At 38.5% G+C, this 27268-nt stretch overlaps 1 protein-coding gene across 2 annotated transcripts in view; it reads left to right on the plus strand.

Moving 5' to 3' along the window:
• Nucleotides 1–27268, plus strand: part of PDZRN4 (PDZ domain containing ring finger 4) — a gene marked incomplete at its 5' end in the record, with an annotated part of 346436 nt that overhangs the window by 216150 nt on the left and 103018 nt on the right. The gene's annotated exons all lie outside the window — the stretch shown is intronic.

Raw genomic sequence — 27268 nt, forward strand, 5'->3', positions numbered from 1 at the left:
CCTGTGGGATTCTTTTTAACATTTTTTGTATCTCCTGCCAAGATGTCAGTCAAGTCAAAGGAGTAACACTGTAATATTTTGAGACACCTCTTTCATTTGGGAATAGTGTTGACATTTGAAAATCAAGCGTATCGTGGCTACATTAACGTTGGGATTTTATAGGTCTGTGATCTCAGTTATTTTGAATCGACAGGAAAAGTTTCTTGCCAAATCTTGTTAGCCAGAGGAATTATTTGATTAATTAGGAATTTTTGCTTTGGGTTAAGAGGATCACCTGGTATATTTGTATTATATGAGAAAAAAAATATGTATATGTCTTGGCTTAAAAAGGAGATAAAGGGATTTTCTTATCACTTGTTCTTAGATCCTTTTTATTTTTTATTTTTTTGTCTCCCTGGTGCTAGAAATTAATTTCAGGAGCTTATTACAATATGTTTTTGTCTTAGGGAGAATATGAAAATTCAGTTGTCTTTTAATGTATATCTGAGGGTTTTTCAGAATAAAAATAAGAAAAACTATATCCCTAGCCTTCATAGTTTTCATAGGATTCTCTTAATTCACCATTTTATTTAAGCAGGTTTCCCTGGGGTGCATGCTGAAGTCCGGATTTGTTGTTTGGCAAAATAAAGTTTATTCCTTCCTTTTTGCAGTTTGTCCCAGATGTGAGACACTGCTACTTTTGTTCTTAGACAATATTGCTGATGAAAGACAATGTTTGGGATGTTGGTGGTCTGTGGGCACAGCAGTAGCCAAGTGCCCACTGCCTACTGGTTCCCTCAGATTTCCCCCTGACGTGATTCATTTCACAGTGGGCTAATTACAAAGTGGATTTGCTACACATGAAACAGCCTCCTCAGTTGCAATGTTAATGCACATTTTCATGGTAATGTGATCAGAGGCTCATTAGCCAGTTTCCAAAATGATCCTCTGCATTAATTAAATACAAAAATGACTCCTTTATCACCGTAGAGAGGAAAAAGAAGATTAACATTGTTAATTACACTAGGGGCAATACCTTTTGCTTTATTTTTTCCCTACAAACTTGCAAGGATGGGCTAACATAATATTCATTTCCCAGATAAGCTCTCATCCACTTTGACTCATGAAAACAGTCTCTAGGTGGAACACTTTCCTTTAGTTTGGTTTGTTGGGAGTTTGAGTTCTAGCTTTGATTTTCTTTGGGTGGTAGGAGAGCAGGGGAGTGGTTAATCAATCTATTCTTTTTTCCCCTGAATTACTAAATTGATATAAAAGTATAATATGGTGGACATCATAGGTGACCTCCTTCCTGATTATGCCTAGGTTAAGCTGTTTGCATTCTACTAAGAAATCAAGCAGGCTTACTGCGACCAGGAAGGACTACTGTATTTGTTAAGGAGCGAGAGTCTTTGTTGTGGATTTTTAAAATGCTTGTCTGCGACTTTTGCCTCTAAGTGCTTCCTAAATCTTGAGAAAATAGATAAGCTGTACTTTTTATTGCCTCCACCTGTACTCCTCCATATATTTATTTTATTTTCTCTACTCCTGAGTTGCAGTACTTATGATCTTTAATAAAGGGGGCGAAAAATGAAGTATTAGCTTCCATTTAACTGGCTTCTATTAGATAACTTAAAACCCCAGCTTAAAGGTCTTGGATGTGTTTTCCAGGGGGAGCCCTCCTACAGTTCGTCCCCAGCTTTGCGTTCTATTTTATTGAGTTAATGGAATAGATAAGATATCAAAGGAAACCGGTGATAGGCTCATATAATATACACTGGAGCCCCGTGTGGTGCTGCAAACTAGTTTCTATTTTTATTTGGAGGAGAGGCAGCTCAGAGCACACATCAAAGTGAGTATGTTCTTAACCAGGTGTTTGGGAGGGCACACGGCTGCCCCCATACGAGAGGACACTATTTACAAAAGTGACTTGAGATTAGAAGCCTCAGCATTTCTAGCTGGTATATTAAGATGAATTAGCTCACACAAACATTAACACCTGATTCTTCACATCATATTTATTTATAGACTTGTAATCCTCAGGTCATCTACCTTCTTGCTTCCTTTGTTATTATTTCTTAAAAGCGAAGGCAAATTAAAGTTTACAAGGACACATGAAGATTTAAGATTAACGGTGAATCCTAAACACATGGCCAAGAACAAAATATATATTTCTCTGTAAGGGAATCATCATGAGATTGAACTTTTTCACATTTTCTTTCTATGTTTAGCGATCTGATAACATGGGCCACATAGAATACAGTTTCAGGTTTATAACCATAGTAAACAAAAGCAAATGTGGGCTCACTGAGGAGGCTAGAGAAACGATCAGAATGTTGTGCTTAGGTGTGAAATAAGGTCAAGTTTGTATTTTGTTGATAATTTTTGCTCCTGTAGAGGAGCAAAGATTTTCAGTTGGCAGAGGAGAGGGAATGTCATTTCAAGAAAATTATTTTCAGTTGGAGTTGGGCCAATCAGGCTCCAGCATGAACACAGATGGAAGAATCTAGAGTTTTGGTAGATCCAGTAATCCCACCAAGCAGTTTTCATGCATCTTTATGCATCTATTAACTTTTATATGTGCATAGGATATAACTGTTATCTACAGTGATTTTTTTTCAAAATAGGTTACTTATTAACCTCTAAAGAATTAATAAATGAGTAATTTGAATTTGTCCCTTCTATGGACATGAACCAAATTGCTTGTTTCCTATTAATCTGATTAAACAGCCCTCCTGGACCAAGAGAGCTTCAATAGCTTGTCAGTCATTCCTGAGCTAGTGACAGATTTATTTCTGAGTGAGATTGGAGGATAATACCTAAATCTATTGACTTCTTAGTTTGATTTTTCATACATGAACCAAATGTAACTTTTTGAGTGGCTAAATAATAGAAATTATCAATGGGGTGTTAACTGCTTTTGAATAACCTGTTCAAAATGTGGGCAAATATCTAAAAGCTCATACTGTTAACACAGAACTGTTTATAAGATTTCATTAAGATCTTCTAATGTGGTATGTAAGATTCTCCTCTTACTCGCTTGGCAAATTAGAGAAAAGAAATTGCTTCCAGTCTCACGAAAAGCCCAAGGAGAATGGCGCTAGCTGTCCGGGCTGTGTCCTTGTCTGAGTGGACACTGTTGCATGACACCGAGGTGATTGATACATTTGACTATTGTGGCACAGCTCAAAGGTCTCCCCACAGCCTGCATCCATGAATTTGCAACATGAACTGAAACAGACCCTGCACTGAAAGTAACAACAATGACAATATTGACTGAGGCTGATAGTGAGCCTTTACTATAGTCTAAGCACTGGCTAAGCACTTTTTCCTAAGCCTTGTCTTATTTCATCTTCACAGAAAACCCAATAGGGAGTTACAGGATCGCTTCCCATAATTTTTAAATATGTGGAAGTTTCCTTTACCCTACACTGAGTTCCTTAAATCTCTCTTCTCTTTCTCTTTTCCCAACCTTCATCCTTGCCCCACATTCCTTAACACACCAGTGAAGTTCTCACTGTCCTTGCCATCAATAAAGCACAAAAACGCCAAATTAAAATGGGTACTTCTGTCTTCTTGATCCACACAGTGACTTTCTCATTCTTTTACTTTTACACGTTCCCCAGTATCATTTCCAGCCTTCCCAGAACCACAGTCCCTTCTATTAACTCTCTCTAATATTATGGTAAGAACTTTCCCACTTAGAATTTGTCAGTGTGCTGGTCCACCCTGACTACTGTTGCAGGAATAATACCCAGTGGCTCCCAGGCACTATAAAATAAAGTAAAACTTCTTATTCTAGTATATTCAGAGACCTCTTGAGCCTTCCCTAGGTTCCTTTTCATCTTTCTCTCTCTCTAACTGGTCTTCCCAAAATGCAATCTGTAATACCCCCAGATGAGTCTTTTAGCTTTTCTTTTTAAGTCATCTTTCCATCTTGGATCCTTTTAATTCAGTTCTTTTTCTTCAGCTTCTGTGGCCCTCCCCCCATATCCACTATTTTCTTCCATCACTGGCTGTACATACCCTGCCCCTTTGGCTCAAATGTCTCCTCAGGCCAAGAGCCCTTTGCAATTAACTGATTTTTTCTTTTTTAATGTGTACCTTTCCACTTTGGAACTCTTGCAACATTTTATCTTTTGGGGGGTTCCTTTTTCATGTTCATCAGTTTATTATAGTCAATTCCTGTGGCTGGATTGTGAGTTCCTTGAAGGCAGGTCAGGTGCTTATCTGTCGTTTGACCTTCACCTACCAGCAGATGCTGTTTGGGGTTGGTCATGGTGTCTTATATATCCACAGCCTCTTTAGAGTAAACTGTCCTACCCATAGCTACTGGTGAAGGACTATATCTAACTCAGCCTTCCTCTCCACCCCGTGCCTAACAGCTAATGAAATCAGGGCCAGTCACCTGGTGCATGAAGTTGAGGATTCCATTAGATGATTTTGGTCTCAAAAATTTATGCTGGGAAACAAGCCTTAGGAATGGGATTAGGCTGAAAGGATTTCAGAGTGAGAAGACTGTAAGCAGGTTGGGAAGTTTGAGGGTCTGTGAGGCTCAGATGTATAAAAGAATTAGAGACATGTAAGAAATAAAGCACCTGGGGCATGAGAGAGAGAGAAGGACTAAGAATAAACAGGTCCTCAGAGTGGCCTCATTTTTCCAGGGCTAATAACTTTCCTATAATAAATCCATCCACATCTCATTTATTTGAATGAGGTGTCTATTCCTTACTATCAGAAGAACAAATGAGGATACATCATAATAGCATCTTGCTTTTGTCAACCACCTAGCATGTGCCTGAAACTCTAGACATGCAGTTCAGTAAGCTCTGATTGCCTGGTATGTGCTACATGCTGATCTTTGTCGTGGAATGCAGAGTCAAATGTGACTTGACTTCTGAGAAATGCACACTGTGTAGCAAAGATGCATGAGCAGAGAATTCCCGTGCAATGTAAGTGAAGCCCTCTATCAGCAGAGATGTTGCCAGGCTGCTATAGGAGGGCAGAGGTGCTCAACCTGCTGGGGGGCTTGGGGAGTTGGGGAGAGAGAAGAAAGGAAACCAAAAAGATGTAAGAGTGACGAAGGTGGCAAATAGATGATAGGTGTGAATGGACTTGGAGTCGGAGAACTATACTCTGTGTTACTAAAACCTAAAGCCGGAGACAGGCTCCTAGCACAAGACCAAACCCTAGAGAGTAGCCCATGACTGGATTTTCTGTTTGTTTTTGTTCCGAAAGAGAGATCACTCTGATGATGGGGAAGCATGTGGACTTGGTGGGGGTGTGGGTCCCGGGGCAGCTGAGCTTGAGATGAGGACGGTGTTCAAGACTACAGGGGAGACCAATGTGGAGGCTGTTGCTAACGTGAATTAGTGGTAGAAAGAACGTGAAAGGGAGGAAAGGATTGGGACCCATGAGGAAGTAAATTTCAGTAAGTTCCTGGCTTGGGAGACTGGGTAGTTAGAGTGAAATTTACCTAGAGAAGACAAAAGGGAAGCGAGGCCTGGGGAAGGGAGAGAAGAAGAGGCTGTTGGCTTCTTTTATGGGCTATCTGAGCGATGTCTGGCAGACAGCGAATGCGCAAAACAGAAACTTGGTTCATATAGATGTGTGTCGTGTGAGATCACCCAGAAAGATGTAAAAGTGAGGAGGAAAACTCAAAAGTGAAGAAAGTTGTGAGTCAAGGACATAATATTGAGAAACAGGAAAGGGAGAAGAAAAGGAGAAAAAGTGAAATTGTTATAGAGCCAGAAGGAGACTGAGGAAAGTTGTGGGGGAAGCCAAGAGGAGAGAGTTCTAGAAAGGAGCGGCCACTGTGGTCAAACACACTGGAATGTATGAGAACCACAGCCTCTTTGAATTTGAAAACATGTCATGTGCTACAAGGGTCCCCCTTCAGGAAGGACTTGTTACCCCAGCGGCTAGAGTGCCCTCAATGAAAAACTTCAACTGTCAGCCCCTTCAGGGACTATCTTAGATGCAGAGAGTTCCTCACCCAAGGTTATTGCCCTCCCAGGAGGCCCCCGTCCAGTGAGAGACTGATGTAGGTATATAATGCCTGGCGTCTTAGCCTGAATTGGAACACTCGGGGTGGAGGCGGGGGAGTAATTCCAGCTCTAGAGCTCCCTGCAGGTGTCACTGGGCCTGTATCCTAGTTCAGTTCTCCTTCTGCCCACTCCTGCTGCCTTCTTTTCCCTTCCACAGAGGCAACAGCACACTATCTAACTCTCAGAGTTGGCTTCCTGGAGAGCCTAACCTGGACAGAGCTCAGTGATGATGATTACAGAGCATTGCAAGACAGAAAGGTGAACAAAATCCAGTGAGCAATGGCTTCAAAGTACAGTTGAGTTCTGCTGTACCCTCAAGAAGTTTCTCTGAGATAAGGCAGATGATCAAAAATGGAGTTCCTTTTAACATTGGAGTATAGATTGTCTTAGCCTTTTAAAAAATATATAAAATTACTTAATATTGTGAATATTAAAAATGAAAGTCATCTTTAACATTTACTTTCAAAACTAAGATCAAGTGATTTCGCATATTGAGTCATGTTATTCAGATAGTGATTAAGAAATAAAACATGTCCAGTTAGCTAGAATCTCCCTTATCCAAGACTTTTGAAGAAAACCTTAAGTGTTAGAGTGTTTTCGACATGCAAAAGGCCTCTTATAAAAGTAAATACTTTTAATGATTATAATAAATGTAGATAATTTTAGTAAGGAAGTGCCTTTTCCTACTGAAAGGATCAGAATATCACATATTAAAATGTCTACATTTAATTTCTCCATACTCTCACACTTATTGAATTGATCTAGACCCAGTAAAAGGTCAACCATCTCTAATTGCCTTTCTATTTAGATGGAATGCTGTAGAAAAATATTTTTACTGATTCTATGTCATATGCAAAAGCACATGTTGCTGAAAATGTAGCTAATAGATAGGCTGAGATCTTTGACTCTTCAACTCAATTTGCTGGCCAAGTAGGATAATCTGATTGACAAATTCTTTAATTTCTATTTTTGTTAAAAATATTTCTAAAATATATCATCTTATTTACATAATTACTTAACATAACCACATTTGTTATTCACTTCCGATCATGTTAGATAGTAACAAATGAGCCACATAGCTTTGGCAAACAGTGGTTCCTGAACTTTACAAGAAGAACTGTTTCTAAAGATTGATAGGGAAGAATCCTTCCATGACAGCTAATCACTGTCTGGTACATTCATTTTATAGAAGTGGATTTTCATATATTGAATTTTCACAAGTCATTTAATAGATATCCAATTAATATTATTAAATTATTTTTTAAGATTTTATTTATTTGAGATAGAGTGAGAGTGAGAGAGAGGGAGAGCACACACATATGCGCGCATGCACGCACACACACACACACACACACACACACATACGAGTGGGTGGGGGTGGGGAGAAGGAGAAGGGGGCTCCGGCTGAGCAGGGAGCCTGACTTGGGGCTTGATCCCAGGACTCCAGGATCATGACCCAAGCTGAAGGCAGACCCTCAACCAACTGAGTCACCCAGGCACCCCAATCTTCTTAAATTAAGAAAAGCACAAAAATTAAATCACTAGGTACTCAGGAAGAAGCCCTGAACTGTGACTCTGGGAAGGATCCTGGTCTTGGAAACATTTATAATTTATGGAGAAAAGGTGAGCAGGGTGCCCAGAACAGGATCTGCCTCAAACACTTAGTCTTTTGTAGACACTGTTTTCTCCCATGATCCATCCTGAGACACACACTATAAGGATTTTAGGTGTAACTCTTAATAAATGTCTTCTTGTGGCTCATGAGGATTTAGGTATCACGGGATAGTAATTTTGTCTTCAGATTTAGAAGTCTAGATAATTTAAGTGCAGCTGTGATTTTCATATATAAATGCAACATTTCCAAAGTCATCAATATAACCCGTCCTGTCTCCATCTCCCTTCCAGCTGTATTCATTTCTTCTTTTTTACTTCTATCAATCTCAATGTGGAATAACAGCTTTAAAAGGGTTATTATGAAAAGTTCATTGTTTCCTTCAACAAAAAGCTTAAAAGGTAGCAGCCTCATATTCTCCTGTGTTTCAACATATAACATCTAATTGCTAATTTGTGCCATTCTGTAACAAGCTGTAAATCTTTCTTTATGGTTGTTTGGGTCCTAGTGAAGCATTCCCCCCCACACACACACTTATGCTTTATGTAGCTTTTTAGAAATACTGTAAGAAATTCTTCTTTAGAAACTTGCTGTCATCTTAGTGGAAATTAGATTTTTCTGAACTAACCTCTCACTCCCAAGCCTCTTAAGCACCTGTTTCAGGTACCTTTATTAAAACAACACAACTCTTTTAAGGATGTGTGAACAAAGAGAATTTCTAAAATACTTACTGTTGTTTTTAAAAAATAATAAATCCACAGATGAAAGACCGGTATTATAATCAGTGATCATAATTTTCCTATAATTGAATCATGGTAGAATTCGGATATGATTTTGTTTTAATAAGGGAAAGTTCAGGAAAGAATATTTCTGATTGAATAACCAAAGTAACTTACTCTGGACCTGCTTTGTGCTCAGTACTATGCCAGATAGCAAGAGAGGAGACAAAAGAAGCAGAAGAGGCCAGTCTTCAAGTTGTATTATCATGAAGCAATTAGAAAACAAATGTAGAAATTTATGACCCTGGCACCATGGACATTGCAGAGAAAGGACAGTTCTGTATAGGTAAGGATAACCTAAGGGTCTTCATAAAAATAGCTTAGCAGTGGTTCTTATTTCGAATGGCCTAGGTTAGGAGTTCATTTTTTAGTTCAGCTTAATTATTGTATGTCCATTTAGTCAAAGGCAGTATGTTTGGTGTCCAGGAGGTACTGTAAAAGCGAAGTCACAGAATATGATTAGTAGGACATATTCGGGGGAAAGTGGGAAGAACAGACTGGCTAAAGCAGAATATGGGATGAGGATAGTTGACTGTCTCCATCTCCAAGCAAAAATGAGTGGATTTAGGGCCATCCTCACTGCAGGCCATTGTACACCCTAAGGATACAATCAAAGAGTTTTTGAAGTCAACTTAAATAATAGAAAATGTGTAAGTATTTTTTACTTGGCCTTTTATTTAAAAGAGCACAGTCATGGTTTCACTTATAGTGTGGAATTAAAAAAAAAAAAGAACAAACAAACAAAAAGCGGAAACAGACCCATAAATTCAGAGAAGAAACTGATGGTTGCCAGAGGGGAGGGGAGACTGGGCAAAATGAGTGAAGGGGAGAGGGAGAGACAGGCTTCCGATTATAGAATGAGTAAGTCACCAGGATAAGAGGTATAGCATCGGGAATATAGTCAATGGTATCGTAATAGTGTTTCATGGTGACTAATGGCAGTTACCTTTGCTGTGAGCATAGCATGAAATATAGACCTCTGAAATCATTACGTTGTACACTTGAAATTAATGTAACATTGTGCGTGTCAACTATTCCTCAATAAAAGAATTGCATATATTATATGACATTACAATCATTTTCAGGCATCTAGAAATATTGTTTGTACTCAGGGTGACTTAAAAATTTGAGTAATTCTTAAGCCTTGTTATTTTATGTCAATTTAAAAGCTCATATTTGATTTTTAAATGTTTTTATAAATATATATCAATATAATTAGAAAGAAAAGAGCATAGCTTGTTGAGTTGATGCATAGTGCGTAGGTTTTGCCATTCATTCCCTAAGTATGCTCTGTGTTTCCTTCATGACTCATGTTTACCATGTTAGGAGTTGATTTTGCTTAGGCAACTGAATCTCCGTGTTAAGACAACATGAAAAATAGAGAAAATGTTTTACTCCATTGGCACATGGGTTTGTCACTGTTTGATATGTGTGTGCTAAATACCAGTTACAATGTGGTACTTAGAAGAGGCCCAATGCATAGGAGAAAGAACACACTTTGGAATCAAGCAAGAATACCACTCATTTCCTCTCTGACTGAGTTAGTTACATAATTTCCTTATAATTGTTCATTTAATTGATCAGTATTAACCTTGAAGGGTATTGTCGAGGATTAAATGAGATCGTACATTCAAAGGGCATTACCCATTACAGGAATGCCATAAATGGTAACTTTTGAGATTATGATCTCATTTCAGTCCAACAACGACCTTGTGAAATAGGCAAGATTGTCCCCATTTGACAAATGAGAAAACTGAGGCACAACATAATCAAGTAACAGATTCATATTGTCAGCAAATGGAGCACCTGGAATTCAAATCAGGACCTGCCTGATGCCAAAGTCATGTTCATTTTATTGTAAATACCAATTATCTCTTCCCTTGAGCTTTCCATATTTATCCACTGAACTGATCCATAGTACTGAGCCCCTAGCCCAGAGTAGTCTCTCAATAAATATTTGATAGAGGAAGAAGTGGAAGAGAGGGAGGAAAGGAAGAAGAAAGGAAGAGAAATAATAGATGCTCTTTGTAGTTCTCCTCGTAAGGGTCTACAGAGATGCCCTTTTTATAAGGAAGAGAAAAAGGTCCTTCTATTACCTCTTTCCCACTTAAATCAAATTATCTCACTTATGAGAGCCCATCAGTATAGGTAAGTGGTCTGTCACTCCCACTTTTGAGAGGTTGGAAGTCTTTCCCCATTTTTCTGTGATACCATGCCTGGCATGAAAAATCTATCTCAATCTGCCGTCTCCCCTCATACCCTCCCAACAGTCCAAATTTTCACCAAACCAAACTATAATTTCTTATATGAAAATAATGTGGTTTTTCCCATCTTTCTGCCTTTTGACACAATGTCCTTCTTGCCTAGAGTGCTTTTCACATGACCATGCATATAAAAACCTTAATCCCTTGTGACTCAAGTCAAGGTTTGCTATCTGGGAAGTCCTCTCAGAACCCAAGACAAGGGAAGACACTCTTCCCAATGCTCTTATTCAAGGTGCGTCACAATTTGAAACACAATCAAATGCTTCTGGATTTATATTTAGTTTTTATCCATCTCTATGATTCTATCATATCTTATAGGGCCTGGCTCAGAGCAGGTATTTAAAGCAATTGACTCAAGGAATAAGAAGGGGCATGGGGGGAGGTAGAGAGTGTCTCGCTACCACCACGTTCACCAAAGAAATCTCAGTGTGTCATTGTTTCCAGTATTCACTGAATTCTCTTTAAAAATAAGATAATTCAGGAGACTACATGTTCTGCATTTTCTTGATTTTGAAGATGTCATCTATTTTAAGGTATTGTTAATTGTAAGTCTCATCATCAAGTTTAAGAACAGCTGCAGGCATGCAGGGTTGACAAGCTACCACCTTTAATATGCATATTGATTGCAAGCTGCATCCCAAATTCAGAAACAGGAAGATATGGTGGTGGTGGGGGGCGGGGGATTGTGTCTTAGAATTGAGGAAACTCGGTCATTGCTTTTTTCAAAACAAACACTACTGGCCCTTCCTGCACCCCTACTATACTCCAATTCCTTGACCTCTTCTCCCAAACTGAGGACTTTATTACCCAAGTGGACCCAGCATATCAGGTTCTTATCTCAAAGTCTCCAGTCATGATAGGTAATGATAGAAGTTTATTTCTCAACTGTCAAATGAGCCAATAAACCTAGCTGTTGTTGCTTTCTAGAATTTCCCCATTGTTTTTCAACTCAAGTTGTAACCTTCCTGAAAGCTTGGGTAACGTATTACCTTTCTCATCTTCCCAGAGTCCCTGAACTTGAGCAGGCCCCCTCTTTTGTCTTCCAAGGACCCAGTGTTTATCTCTGTCATAGCTTGTACCGAATGGTTTTGTTTCTTAGTTATCTTGCTTATGATTTTCATTGGTCTCTGAACTTCTCTGGTGGGCAAAAACCCTCCCTTTAATCTAGTCCAGTGCCCATATGGATGTTTCTTGAATAAAAGATGAATGACTAAATGCTAAATGAATTCTGTGTCCCAGGCAACATTGTGAAGACTACATAAAAACTGAGTAAGTTGGAATCTCTACCCTCAAGGTGTTTACTGTCTGAGAATACACTTATTCCCGGATAGCTATAGTACACAATGCAATATAACTTGAAAGAGAAGAGCAAAGTATCATGAGATGTCATAGTGATGCTGATTTGCTGTAACATAGGTGAAAGTTAAGGAACTTAAAATAGAATGTTATATATACATTGTATGAAGCAAAACAGTGTTCTGTGTGTGATTAAGTGAATTGATTATTGATTTAGTAACAGTCATTTTCTAAATTTGCTGCCTTCTATGCTGTAAAATTGAATTAGCTATTTTATGCAAAAATGGCTGCATACATACTTATTTTTATTTTGCGAGATTTATATCCATCACTAGCATAGTACAGTATGGCAAAAATATTAAACTATTCATTTTACACATGTTCCTCCTTTGTATAAAAAGAATTCAAGGTGATGATTGTAAAATGTACTGGGATATGCCTGAATTTTCCCTGATGAAGATGTCTTTGGGTTTCGTAATTACTCTAGCACTAAAATGACAATTTATCCAAGTACAGATATCCCAATTAAAAAGCAAGGAATAGCCTATTAAAAAAAAACATAAAAACCATTCTTAAAAATTTAAGCTTTAAATAAAACCTAGTGCAATTCAATAATATACTAAAAATATTTTCCCCATAACTCAAAAACCATATTTATTTTACTCATTATTCATTATTCCTTATAAAAGTTAAGATGTTCTTGGAGCCATGAGGAATATAGTAAGAGTAAAGATAGTCCCCCTTACATACCCAATATCAGTGAAGTTTTTACAGTCTAACTCAGTGACCCACAGGAAACTTGAATTTGAAAACTTGAATTTGAAAAAGTTCTTTTCAAACCAGGATGATTTTCCTATTCCCATAAACATTTGTTCTGACCCATGTCAGAAATGCTCACATTCCATGTCAAACAGAACCTTATCCAGATTCTAGGGTAATCTGCAGAGGGAGGCAAGAAGGGAGGATATTTTTACTATCTTGCTTATGATTGCAATTTATAATTTAAGAATTATATATAAGGGTGGCGTCTCTACCTGAGGGTCAATCATTCAACCTTCAGGAATTTGTAAAAATTAAGTAAAAATTTTGAAAGCTTTTTAGAGTTGCACCTTATTATATTTAATACAGTTAGTAGAATTGAGAGAAAGGGAGACAGTGACAGTATTGCATTTAATATACTCATATTTCACGGGATGAGAAATTTAGACCAAAATGTCTTAGAAAGAGCTTCGCCTGAATTGGTGTAGACTTGATGGCTTAATTCAGTCTTTTCCATTTCCATCTTCTGAAATACAATATCACCAATAAATACCATAACCTTAGCAAATGTATAAAAATAACAGTTCATTTCTGTGATGTTCACATGCATAGTAGATTGTTCTCAGATATATTTAAGTGGAGTCTGTGAGTGTCAGTTCATTTTCAGGTTTGTGGGATCCATTTGGATACTAACCATTCTAAAAAGTTGTTAAAACTACATTAAATATTGATATAAAGAAGTGATCTTACAGATCTTCTATATTGTCATTCCAGCCTCTTGAAAGCAAAGTAACAAGGTCCTAGATTTCAGGAAAATGAAATTGTGGTTTCATAACTGATTAAAAACAATAGTGATAAAAGCATGTAGACCTATGGGTAGAGATAAATAGCCTCCCCCAGCAATTTCCTTGTAAGATCACATTCATGAAATGATCTTCTTGATGGATTATCATTTACTGAATGATCGACACTTTATCTGTGACCGATGGACATGACCTGTTGGTATCACTGTGCACACCCAGCAACAATATTATCAGTGTGTTAATGATGGCTTCCCAGTGCTTTCCTCTTCTTCCTCCCACCATAAATACCTGGTTCTCACCTTGCACAACAACCAGAAAATTATTTTAAAACTGGCCCCTCTCTTTGAAGTTTGCTTTGATGGCTTTGAAGTATTCACAGCTTTCCGGCCAGTATTATATCTGTTTCGTAGATCACAGAAAATCCTGAGAGAGGGAAAAACACTTACTAATTTGAGATGTTGCATCTTCTGTTGATATTTTTCAAATAGGTTTAGTTCCCTTTTTTAATATCCTGTTATAAATTATTGCTTTTAGAAGGTGCATATGAGACAAATGGCTAACAGGACCTTAGGGAAATATCTACTTACACATTATTAATAATATCATAGTATTCATAAGTAGGGACCAATGGGCAGTCATATGATGCCTAATGTTGCCTCGAATTCCTCAAAAAAGGAAAGGAAAGTGGCATGCCAAGAAAATGGTACCTTAGTCCCCAAGTACATTAATATTCTTTGACTCATTGCTGGATACATGAGTATATAGAGGCCCACTAGAATCAAACTATATTTAAATTATTAAACATGATATGCTTTAAATTTTAAGTTATATAGAAAACATTTCTTTATGTTACTCCCAACAAAATAATAGTATATTACCCCAATTGTGAACTTCAATATCCATAGTCATCTCATCCAGTTAATTTCATCTTAAATTAAGATAATCTCAATTATCTTAATTCTCTGCCCTCCCAAAATGACTCTTTGAGTATATATATCATCTTGGGTTTTGTGGCCTGGGAAACAGGCTCTGAGAGAGACATTTGTGAGAGATGCTGGGAGAGTTAGTTGTCTCTGGGAACCATACTGTGTGGACATAAAGGCAGAGGAAAAGCAGCCTGTGATACAGTCTCAACAGAGACCTCACTGGATGGCAGGGGATGGGCCTTGGGAGTTGTTCTCAAGTGAGGCAAAGCTGCCATGCTTTGTCCTCCTGCACTGGGGAGTTTTGGATGCGGTGGCCTCTAGGGAGCAGGTGTAGCTTTGTACAAGGCAGTTTAGCTGCTTTGGCTGAGCACAGGTCCTGGAGCAGGACGAAGCTATGAGGCTGCACCCAGTTTCCCCAGGGGCTGGGAGAGTGAGTGCCTCAGTCCCGGAGGGGGGGATTTCAGCGTCTGGCAAGCAACCACTGCACCCACCAATTCATCTTGTGACGGGGGACATAATTTCTAGTCTATAATAAGACTCCCTCCTCAAAGGAGTTTTAATCACTTTTAAGACAAGGTCAGGTTCCTTAAGGTTAGATTGTTCTTCTCCTCTTTATCCACTTTGTTGCTAGATTAAATCATTTTCTGGAATTAAGAGTGTCATGGAAGCATATTTTGAGAATGTGACTTTGAAAGTCTGACCTATAGAAATCTGATAAATTGCATCTGGAGATTGATTTTGCTGAGTGCTAATATCAAGTCATGTAGCAACATAGTTTCACTTACTAAATATTGCCCAGGCCATATTGTTGAACTCTGCCTGCCACGGTCACCTCATCAGGATGTTTTCTGTCCTGTGACTAGTGGCTTCAAATGTACCCATCCATCTTCTTGTCCCATTACATTTTGTGTGACTGATGTTCTGTACCCATTAAAATTGATGGAAAAGAACAAAGAGAAGAAAAATGTGCCCTTCAATTGATTACTTCTCTGAAAGAGCAAATGAGAATTCTCTACTACCAACAAGAGATTTAGAGTAGTGGGTTTTCCCCCATTTATTAAGTGCTTTAATTAGCTAGGTTTACTAAACAGAGTCTCCTGTCCATAAGAGCCCATTATTCAGTGTGCTTTAAAATTCAACCTCCTGAAATGTTTGATCTTTATAAGATGAATTTAATGGCTGTAACATTGTTTATAGTCAGGAGTTATTTTGTTGAATTCTCAGTACTAGAATCAGTTAAATCAGATGCCTTCCGTGTCAGACTTGTTTTTTTCTGATCTAATAAGCTATCATAATGGCTCATTTTATGTTCTGTGATAGCCAATAATTAAATTGACCATTATTGTAAACTGAAGCCAAAACCATCGTGATTTTGGAAGGCCCAATCTTTTTAGGTTTTTCTTGGATCTACTGAATGTTTTCTTGGTGTTCAACAAATTGCAGAACAGCAAAATATTTCTACAGTGCTCACAAAACATTTGTTTAATTACAATATTTAATGTGGTGAGAGGGAGAAGCCTACCCAGTGACAGTTACCAGGCTCTGGCCCCTACACCTCATTCCCCCTCAGGTTCCTATATTTGAGTTAGGCAACGTGGTGTAGATTCACTTCTTAAGAGACTGGAGAGATTCACCTTTTTTTTTTTAAATAAAATTAAAAGTGAAATAAATTTGACTACATAATATGAAATAAATTATGCTGCAAGTCCCTTAAGAGAATCAGATTGCCCTCAATTCTAGGGAATGATTTGGGTGCTATGGATAATATGGTTCCATTAGAACCAGTGAAGTAAAAAAATACATTCTTCCGTATTGTCTTGGTCCCAAGAATGGCAAAAGCTCTTCCAGGACTTGGACCACAGGAGTCTGTCCGTGAACAGCTGTCAAATTGGAACTGGCCTAGCTGATCTCCATTTTCAGCAATATTAATTATCATGTGCCATACAAATAGTTGGACCAACTGTGGAGCAAACGGGACTAATCAGACTGCAATCATGCCTTTCGTTTATGTAAACAGTGGTCTCGACTAGAACTACCCAACAGAAATTTCTCTGTTGATGGAAATATTCTTTGTCTGTGGTGTTGACTGCGGTAGCCACCAGCCACAAGTGGGTATTGATTGGTTAAAATGTGGCTAGTGTAACTCAGGAAATGAATTTCTGATTTTATTAATTTTACCTAATTTAAATCTCAATAGTCACATGTGGCTAGTAGCTCCTATATTGAGTAGTACAGGTGTAGAAATTCCTAAGGAATGATAGCCATTTTTATTCTAGGCTAGAATTTATTAAATCCCTTGTGGATTTTTCTTGGGGGAGGTATTTTGTTTAAATATGAAATGCTTCTTTAAGAACTGAAATAAAATATAAGTTCAGAAAACAAGCATAAAAATACAAATTGCATGGAATAACCTGCAAAGAGGAGTCTTAGAAACTGGAACACTAAAGGAACACCCTTATATAACGGTATTCAGTAAATATTCTTGGCACCAAAATTTCACAGGAGAAAAAAAAAACAGTTTTACCATTTTATAAATTACAGATCTTGAAAGCCTGGAATCTGGGTCATTATCCCGTAGCAGTGGGAATAAAGAATGAATTCATTTTCACCCAAACACAAAAGAGTTGCATTGCTAGACGTCAAAAAATTATAATCAGTTGGAGCGTTCTAAGAAAAACAGTTCCTTTTCAACTGTAACAGCAAAAATAAATAAAATAATATTAATAACAGTGTAATTAGGGAAGCACTTTGTACTGAACCTCCTTTCACACTCTTGCCCAATCTTAGGATTCTGCCCATAAATCACGTACATTAACCTGCGAAATATTTATGAAATATTATGTCTTCAAAGCCCTTATTAGTCCATTTTGGTTCTAATTATCTTTCTGTGATTATTATTTTATAGATATTTGGTATTTATCTCAATAGATGTGCAACTCAGACTTACCATTCAACAGTAAACCCATCTCCTTCAGATATAAATGATATCGGGTTTCTTTTTCCCTGGAAAAGGGATCACAAGCTGATCATTCCCTTCAAGTCCTGATTTGTGAGTCACCATCTCTTCATCAGTGGCCTTTATCCTGTTCTCCCAGCCACCACATGCAAGCTTTCAAATCCGGGGATTCCTCCTCTGCCATATTACTTTTAACTCCACTCCTCCTTTCCTTTACCACCAATCTTCTGGATTTATTGAACCCACATTTTCTTGCCACTCCTGACCTGTCTCCTTGCTTCTGGTCTCTCTGCTTCAAGCCATCTTCCACCCTGAGGCCAGTACACTGTTCTCCTGGTTCCTTTGCTCAGAAGTCTCTAGTGACAGATCTCCCACTCTGCACAGGACAAGGTCCATCCCCTAGCTCAGAGAACAGTGAATGCTGAAAGCTTTCCACAGTCACCTCAGCTGGAACAAGTTTCTCTTCCCTATGTCAGATGACTGAATTTAGGACTTTAAAGATTGCAAAAGATTTTTAAAATCCCCCCCACCCCATCCTATATCTCAAAGTTTCCCAGAAATTCTGTGATCTAAGTTGAACAGGAAAAATTGTGTCCCTGTTTTGTAAAGAAGGAAACCAGCTCAGTTTGGAGCCAGGTACACAGCCAGTAAGGGACCCAATTTCTGGATTCATTCCATATTAACAAAATAAAAGTTTCAGTAGAAAATAATAATATCCCTAGTGCCTATGAAGAAAGCCTAGCATAGAATAAGTATAAAAAAATAAATGTTGACTGAATGAATGAGAGAACGAATGAATGAAGACACCTTGCTGAGGCTCTTTGGAATATGATGACCAGCATTTGAACTGGATTAACTAGACAGTGAGCAGTCACTGGATTGTATGAGCAGGAGGGGTGCAGGCAAATTTGAAAGGACAATTAAGAAAGTATGCAGAAGCAAGGAGATACACACTTCAGACAGTAGGACAGTGGGAGACAAAATAAAAAGAAAGTGAGAGAAATTTAATGTGGGAGCTAAAGTAGAAGGCAAAACCTTGGTGTGTGGCTGAGGGTAGTGTCCGTTCCAGAAAGAGAGAAGCCTAGAGGAGGAGTTGTTTCCCTTGAATACAGATGAGCCTTTATCTGTGCTAAACCCTTTGGCATCTGATTATACTATATTTTGTCTCATTCTCTTTATTGGATCCATGTCTAATTATTCACAGGCGAAAATATTGTTTTCCTTTATCTTTTAATTCTCTATTGTTCCCATGGCACCTAGTCCATTGTCAGGCAAAAGGTAGACCCTCCAAGTAGTGTGGAAATTGATTAGTTTGAATATGACATAAACACTATGTAATTGAATTATCCAGCATCCCTCATGAAAGTTTAACTTCGGCACAAGTTGTACAACTAGAGTTACTGTTTTTCAAAGAGTCAGCTCATCTCAAAAGTACTGGCAGCATTTTTCCACAATGCATTTTGTTACTGATGCTTTTATTTTTTTTTCAAGATTTTGTTTATTTATTTAAGAGAGAGAGAGACAGCGAGGGAGGGAATACAAGCAGGGGAAGTGGGAGAGGGAGAAGCAGGCTTCCCGCCGATCAGGGAGCCCGACGTGGGGCTCGACGTGGGGCTCGATCCCAGGACACTGGGATCATGACCTGAGTCGAAGGCAGATGCTTAATGACTGAGCCACCCAGGTGCCCCAGTTACTGATGCTTTTAAAAGTGGAATAGAAGCCCATTAAACAGCACTAACTTCTTCATAGGAGAAAAATTGCTTGAATTCTGAAAAAAAAATTTTAATTTTCTAGGGAATACTAAGATAAACATTTAAACTTCCTCTACCTCATGGTGCCTGGGTGGCTCAGTTGGTTAAGCAACTGCCTTGGGCTGAGGTCATGATCTCAGGGTCCTGGGTTTGAGCCTTGCTCAGTGGGGAGTCTGCTTCTCCTTTTCCCTCTGCCCTCCCCCCTCCTTGGCTCAGCTCTCTCTCTCTCAAATATATAAATATAATCTTTAAAATATATAAATAAATAAACTTCCTCTGCTTTTATAACAAAAAACTTTCAAGTCATGAAGCAACAAGTAATCTCTTCCCTCCCCCCACTCCATTTTAAGCTACAATAAACTAAAATGGCTGGATTATTGTATACATTTGAATCATGTGATTATAACTACAGTCCCTAGGAAACTAAGATCTTATCCATTAATGCTTATTTTCATTGTACCACTATCAAAAACATGGCACGTGGTCAAATATAGCTCTCACAAATAATTGGATGCATTAGTGACTTTTTGGTAATATGAGTAGTAAATTAACCCAGTGCTTGATAGTGACCATCCAATTAAATTCAACACAGATTTCAAGTGCATTCTAGGTGCGAGGCTGCTAATATAGTGGGGCTCCAGAGGGAAACAAGGCAGGACCTAGACCCTCCAGGGGCTAAACATTCTTAGGTCATTATAGTGAGACAAAATACAACCGATGGCCAGGAAAAGGAGGGGTATTATAACTAAGGGAGCCAAACCAAACACAAAAGCACAAACAAAACCTCATAAAGAACATGCCATTTGAGCTGAACATTGAGCACCCAGATGGGGGTATGGCACTCTGGCCATAAAAACAGTGAAAGTGAAGGATCAGAATTTGGGGAATCTAAAGTGTGTGAATCCAGTGTGGCTGGGACATAGGGGACTTTGGGGAAGGCAAGAGGAGTGAGTGACCACAGAGTAAGACAGGAGCAGGTTGTGAGAGATCGAGGCAGCCTGAAGAGGGTGAATTTTCTTCTATGTGCAGTTAGAAACCTTCACATGATTTTGTTTTTTGAGAAAGGGTGGCAAGATCAGATCTATGGCTAGCTAATATGAGCAGAAGTTACTAGGAGCAGGGTAGGTATGATGTTCGCACTAGTTTTTAGGAATAGAACCGTTTTCCTGCCAAATGAAATGAGGAGCTTTCATATATAAGACCGAGTTGCCTGGCTGAGTCTGAGAAGTTGAGGAGGGTGGACTGAGCATGCCCCAAGGTCGCCCCTGAGGCTCCTACAGGTGGGCATGGTTAGGAGAGCAGGGGTTAACAGAAGAATCCAGAAAACTGAGAATAGAGGCCAGGCCTGTCTTGGAAAGGGGGGCTGTGGGAGAGATTCAGGCCAGAGCATCACGATTCAGTAACTGATCCTTGCGGAGGAGATGAGGGAGAGAAGGGGGGCAGAGAAGTTTCTGACGGGATCAAGTGAGAAGAGGGCAGTGTCACGAAGACCAGACACCCAGGAGATGGAAGAGCAGGTGCGTGAGACCTGAGTTCCAAGGGTTTGTAGAAGAGTGGGTGTCAGAAACTCAGACAAAAATTGGCAGCTTCCCTGACTGATGTGAAGGTGTTAAATATCTGATTACCTGAAATCATGTCAGCACGGTCCAGGTGTAAGTAAGGTGATGTGTTTGTATTTGTTACTTTTTTTTTTTTCTTTAGTACATCCTGGAGATCTGTTAGCCTGATCTTTTATACCAACATTTCAGAACAACTTAAGGAGGTCCTAGAGGAGAGGCTTGACACATCGTATATGATCCAGGCTGATGCAACAAATGTTAAAATGCATTTTCATGGGCAAGTTAAAAATGTGCAGTTTAGAGAGTAGTTGAAACTCCATATGCCTCTTTTGGCCAACACAGTAATGCAGCTTGCGGAAATATAAATGAACATTCAGAAATTGGAAGCATGCCTTTGTCTAAAATCTGGGCCATATTTAAGCCTTCCTACATACTGCAACCTTTCAGTTAGCCATTACCAGACTTAAGTATAGAAGCATTTAGCTGGTGCTGGGTTATTCATCCTGTCTATAGCTGAATCAGATTCGATAGCCAAAGAGAGGCAGTGTTTTTAATAGCCTTTATGAACAGACTTATGCACCCCCAGATTCTGTTATTTCAGAAGCTCTTAGGAACAACAAGGCTCTAAGTTTGTGAATGCTTATTAGACCCTATAAATCATTTTGCATTGCAATAAACATCAATTAAGTGTACTTCACATCCCATAATGCATGGACCAGATTGATACGGTAGACAGCACAGCTCAGTGTTACCTACATCCAGGGATACAGAAAAAGAAGAGCCATTAAATTAACATTAGCTTAAGAAAAATGAAAACTTCTAGGACAATTACAGTTTTACTGTTTGACTGAAGGGGGGGGAAATGACCTTTGTTTCAAGAGATGTGGCTTGAACAATGCTGTTCTGCATGAAACAGAGAAATTACATACGTTCCCAACCTGATGGATGGTGTGCGTGAGATCTTAGTTCTGCTTCATTAGGCTCTTGTGAATGAGTGGTGAATTTTCCCTATTATACATTTTCTGTCAGACTATCATAAACATAGCCTGCCCAGTACAGGATTTTTACTGTTGCCTTTTCATTTATATATCCGTTGCAGCTTTGACAATTTATTCTAATGAATAAATATGCTCCTTCTTAAATACATATTAGGAGTAGGTAAAAGTATACAACCAGGCACTTTTTATGTTACGTGTGAAATAGTCTTTAACAGTTATAAGTTTTCAGTGAATGAAAATAAACTTATATTGAACTGATCTCAACCTCTCTAATGCACAAATTTTAACAGGCTAGAAATGACGCTTCATACAGAGGCATTTCCTAAACAAAACCTCGATTTGAACAATGCAAGTCTGGAGAAAGTAAATTGTTCACAGATTAATTCACTTGGATTTTATTTTGAGAAAAAATTTGCAGCAAGCTGTCTATACCAGTCTTTTTAAAGACTATTGAATGCATTTTTTTTATTGAATGCATTTTTTAAAAATATCCAAATGTGTCTCAGAAATTGTGTATTATTTCAAAGTGGTATGTTACTAGTAATTGTATAAGGGTGTGTGTTGGAGTGAGGGTGGAGAAAGAGGACACGGCTGCTCCCTGGTGTTCTGCTATGCTTTCTCACATGGGAAAGGAAAGAGGAGAGTCCTGCCTTGGTGTAGAATGCCCATATAACCCTAGATGAATGGGTTCGTGGAGGTGTATCTGTCTGTCACGAGTGGACACCTTGGTGTTGCTAGACCGAGGAACAACAGAGTGGCTCTTGAGGGTTCATTGGAGTTTCAGACTGTTCAACTTGACTCCTTCAACTGCAAGGGTCTGTACTATTTCTGTGGCTGCCCCTTCTCAGACACAGCCATGTGACTTCTCCTCTGCCCTGGACAATGTTCTGCAATTTCCCATGTAATAAAAGGGACACTTTCCCTGAGCCTTGGCTTTTGGAGACACCCCAGTCATTTGACTACAGCTGCAGGGAGACAGGGTATGCCCAGCCAGCCAAAGACAAGCAGTACAGAAGCAACCAATGAACTATATGGGCACAACTCCCCTAAAGAGATCAGAGAGGAGGCTCCCGACACCACACCTCTACCCATTATTTCCAAGCAATCGCTTATCCCATGGAACATTTAATATAGATATGTATTAGCCAGAGTTTACCCATATAAAAGCAGAAAATGAGATTGAACTTCTCCTTCCCTTACTTCCTTACCTTTATAAAACCCTGTCTCACCTTCAAGACCCAATTTAAATGCCGCCTGCTTCATACTGTCCTCTCAGAGCCTTAAATAGAATAAATGGATTCTCCTCCAAAAATCCATAATATTGTCTGGGCCTCTATTATTGGACTTTTAGCAGGTGCTCTGTATTTTCATTGAGTACATGTCATCTTTGTCCTCTAGAGCAGTACCTGTCTCTTTGATACTTGCTTCACTTGCCCAACCCACCCCAAATCACATAGAAGAGTGCTTTACATGTAGTAGATGTTCAGTAAAATGTCATTCATGTTCACATTCAACATTAACCTCATACTGTGCTTCCAAGGGTTAGCCTTTGATGGTAGCGCTGATGGCTTTCAGTCTCATATACCTATGCCATGTACATCTTTTCTGCTAACCAGCAGTTGAGGTAGGGTTCTAAATTTGATTTTCAAATCCATTCAGGATTAAATACAAGTAAATTAACTTCTATACCAAAAGGTCCTTGAGGGAAATATCCACTTCATAGATCATTTTTCTATCCCACAGAGTTGCTTAATACAGGGCTTTTAACAAAATAGATATTCAGTGTTTGTGGAACTAAATTGTTAAGTCAGGAATACCTATAAAACTCACATGGAGACTCTCAACTGCTGAGCTTGCATTTCTTATGTATATTTCTCATAGAAAGTTAATGTACCAGGAAGACTTCATTAAGTTTTCATTATGCTTTAACTCTAAAAAGGTATTGACATGGTTTAGAAGTCATTGATCATTAGTCACAAGATGTTGCTAATCTCTCTACCTGAGTAAAACAAATGAAACTACCCAGGTAAAAAATTGGTCATCACTTAGTCATTCCTTCAGAAGAATTTCTAGACTATATTTAAGGATATGCATACAGTGACCTCTGCCTAGATTCCAATTTTTCCTAGCCACTCTGTGAGGAAAAGGCAGAAATATTATCAAACTTTGCCAAATCAGGCAAAAAAAAAAATCAATGAAATTTTTTGCAACAGATAGAATATGTTATAAAAAATTGATAAACACAATTATGTGTTAGTAATTCTGTTATCTTTTAAAGAGAATAGTGTTATAAGGAAAGACAAGAATTACAATAATTCAACAGTGATATTAACAAGAGCAATTGACTGAGTGTAGAAGGGCTGGGGTCCGGTTACTGCCATATCCTGGGCACATCCCAGTTACCTTGCAGCCAAGATGGGGTCATGTACTCTGAGATCACTTCTAGTTAATAGGCATAGCCCGTGATTCCTTGCCACCCTACTGCCAAATACATATTCCCAAAGAATAGCTAATTTGATCACTCCATGCTCAAAAATCTTTACTAGATACCTCTTATCTTTAAAATTGCAAAAACAGGGGCGCCTGGGTGGCTCAGTGGATTAAGGCCTCTGCCTTCGGCTCAGGTCATGATCCCAGGGTCCTAGGATCAGGCCCCGCATCGGGCTCTCTGCTCAGCGGGGAGCCTGCTTCCTCCCTTCTCTCTCTCTGCCTGCCTCTCTGCCTACTTGTGATCTGTCAAATAAATAAAAAAATAAAATCTTAAAAAAAATAAAATTGCAAAAACAGTTATGATTAGCAAGTGCTTTAAGACTTCAGTGTTTTGATCAAACCCACCTTCTCCTTCACTCATTTTACCCAATTCCCTCAATTATACAAATACCTGGCTGGGCAACTGCCTTCAGATTTTATTTTGCATGTTGCCCATTCCATGGTCTCTGCTGAAAACATTTTTTTTCAACCTGCAGTATGCCTCCCCAGCCCTGAAGCCTTTGCTGAGTTCCTCAACTATTCTTTCTCAGAGTCCGCACTACTATAATGTATAGTATCATGAAGTTCTAATAATAGTTTATTATTAGAATAGTTTATTATTTATTTATTATAGAATAATTTATAACTTCTAATGAAGTTTTTCATACTCTGACTTATATTAGAGTTACTCAGTTGGGAGGGGGCTCCTCCTTATGTTATAATCTCTTTGAAAGGAGCCCTGTGTTGGATTTTTCTCTTTTCCACAATATCTAGTACAATGTCTTATTCATTGTGGATATAAACCACACAGTCCTTAAGTCAACCAATGAGAACACACAGCACCTTGGAGGGCACAATATACACCGTAGATTATAGAACTGTAGCATGAGAATATTATATGGTGATCGTCACATTTGTCTCCAACGTGTGGCTCCCTTTGTAAGTCAGATAGTAGGGTACACTGTTATATATTTGATCTTAAACAGAAATGGTAGGTTATCCACTCTCATTTGGCATTAAACAAGGTTTTGTTTCCTATTCTGGTTGAACTGATCTTTAGAAAGCACCTGGATTTAGACACAGTCTCTGATAAATCGGAGGACAATATACATTCCTTCCAGTACTTAAAGATCTTACATCAGTAAGATAGAGATTAGCCATTTTCATCCAAAAGGAGGCTCCAATCTGGCCAAACACAAGGGGGATTCTGGGAGCTCTGCTACCCTAGAGAGAGCACCCCAGCTCTGGGGCACAGAGGACAGCCAGAGCTCTTATGACTTCCACAGTGAATCTATTGTGAAGGTTGGATTTGCATCTCCAAGGGCGCCATGGGAATAGAATTCAATTACTTCCAGAAGTGGTTTCTTTGTCCTCCACACTCCGTAGCACCAGCCATGTTCAACTAGAATAGTCAAGTGCTCGTATGCCAGCATAGTCTGGAATGAAGAGAGGAGCAAAAGACGGTTCAACAGATGATGCAACTGGCTCTCTGCAGAAATCCAGGGGAATGCCAAGATAATTAGCCCAGTTCTGGGCTTTCACTGCGCTAGCTTCCAGAAAAAATAGAATGTGGCTCTCATATGTTGGTCAGTTCTGTAGATAGAAGAACTCAAATGCAAGTGAACAGAAGAGCCACCTGTGCTTATTCACCGTTTCAAGTGGAGTCACTCATTCAACAGTGGCTGGGAAAGCACCACTAGACATGGGATCAGAATACTTAGAATATTATATGCACAATTAATATGCATTCTGGAATCATCGTTGTCATGGGTTTTTTTCTTTAGCTTTTTTTGGTATATATTATTACTTTTCCTCTTCTGAATTAATAGGGTTTACATATAAGAATTTGTAAGTAAAAACAACCAAGTACTAACCTATATATTTTTCTCTTAAATTCATTCATCTGATGAATTCACTCATCACTCTTACAAAGAGTAAAGACAACATTTAATAATCAAGATATGAATGACTATAGCCTGTTTAGGACCATTTGGGTTCCATTTTATTGTTAAATGAATGAATGAATGTTACGGTGTCTCTTTTACTTTTTGTCTGCTAAGATGTGAGTGAGTGTGGGTAGACAACAGTCTTATTCTCAAATTATACTTCTTTCTAAAGGGATGAGAGCAACCTTTAAGTATCTGCTTACATCATTTGTTCTCTATGTTGTGGGGGGAGGAAGGACCATATACTGGGTCAGTGTGGAAGAAATGATATGTTTAAATTATGACATCTAAAAGCATCAATAAACAACCATAGAGATTTCACTTCCAACTTACTATACATCTTGTAAGTTATTTTTCTTTCTTCTAAAATCTTTTTTTAAACCAGGACACTTACAAAAATGTGCATATTTCTGAAAAATTGGGTAGGCAAAGAAAAGCTAGGAAGAGATAGTAAATGGACAAAATTAGAAATGGAAAGTGACATTTAAAAAGAACAAATGTGCTCGCTCATTTGCTTACAGTCAGATTAATATAATAATAACATCATTATCTTTTTGTATTTGAGCAGTGTTCCTCTTAACATAACCCCTGTTATTCCCCTGTCTTCATCCCATTGCCATAGTCTTGCTCTATGTCTAGACAATTATAGTGCTAACTAGTTTCTCTTCTTGTCTCCGGTTCACTGTGGAATTGGTGATGAAGAAGAGAAGGATATGAGAAATATTTATATAAGACAATTTCAATTTCCTCTTAACTGTTTATTTTTAGGATCTCGCTCAGTGATACTTAAATATAGCTTAAGTTACGATGCTGCACTGTTTTCACTAAATACATGCATGACTCCTTTTAGTGTTCTTTTTAAAATAGCCTTGGTTTCAATGCCATTATCAGTTCATTATCAGTGTATTGTTTTTTTCATTGTCCAGCATGACTGTCTGATAAAATCCTTAATTATTAAGTATCTGATAATACTAGCCAAACTGCTTTAATTACATCACATTTTGTGCCTTGTTTTATTACATTTCATGCCAGAATGAACCTGGCCAGGATCTTTAATAAGGCCATATTAAATCCAGGCTAGAGGTTAAAACTCATGAGGCAGCCTTGATTCTCTGCCTATTGTGTTG

The sequence above is a fragment of the Martes martes genome (assembly GCF_963455335.1).
Source record: "Martes martes genome assembly, chromosome: 8".
NCBI classification, from domain to species: Eukaryota; Metazoa; Chordata; class Mammalia; order Carnivora; family Mustelidae; genus Martes; species Martes martes.